This window comes from Gregarina niphandrodes (genome assembly GCF_000223845.1).
Source record: "Gregarina niphandrodes unplaced genomic scaffold scaffold00002, whole genome shotgun sequence".
Taxonomy (NCBI): Eukaryota; Apicomplexa; class Conoidasida; order Eugregarinorida; family Gregarinidae; genus Gregarina; species Gregarina niphandrodes.
Window position 1 is genome coordinate 698,041 of NW_011645774.1, and position 480 is coordinate 698,520.

Below are 480 nucleotides of genomic sequence, written 5' to 3' on the forward strand. Positions count from 1 at the left end.
ACCGGCGTTACGATTGCGGTATCTCGCCGTACTTAGTCGCTGGTATCCGGCACAAGCTTGGGTGCACGCGTGGGAAGATACGAACGAGTGCTGGCCGTCTACAAGAGACCCAAGCCGCGTAAAACTGTTGAGGGATCTCAGTAAGACCATAGCATATTCCTTTGACTACTATCAGACGCGTGCATATGGATCCTTTGCGCAAAGTGTCATGGCTCGGCGGATGGTTTGGGATATGCAAACGGTCGCTTGCCACCTCGTAGATGAAGAGGGGATGTCGCGGGAGACTCGCCTGAGAAATCGGACTAACAAGATTGTGCGCGAGGTGGCTGGGCTTCGTTACGAACGCTACCTCCGGGTATATCGTGAGCGCCGAGACCGTGTGGTTTCCGCTTATTTCTCAAAATTATTGTCTTGGCAAGCGCCTCCGGAAGATGAAGCTGGCTTCCCAGTGGGTGAAGATTACGAGTTCGCTCAACAGCC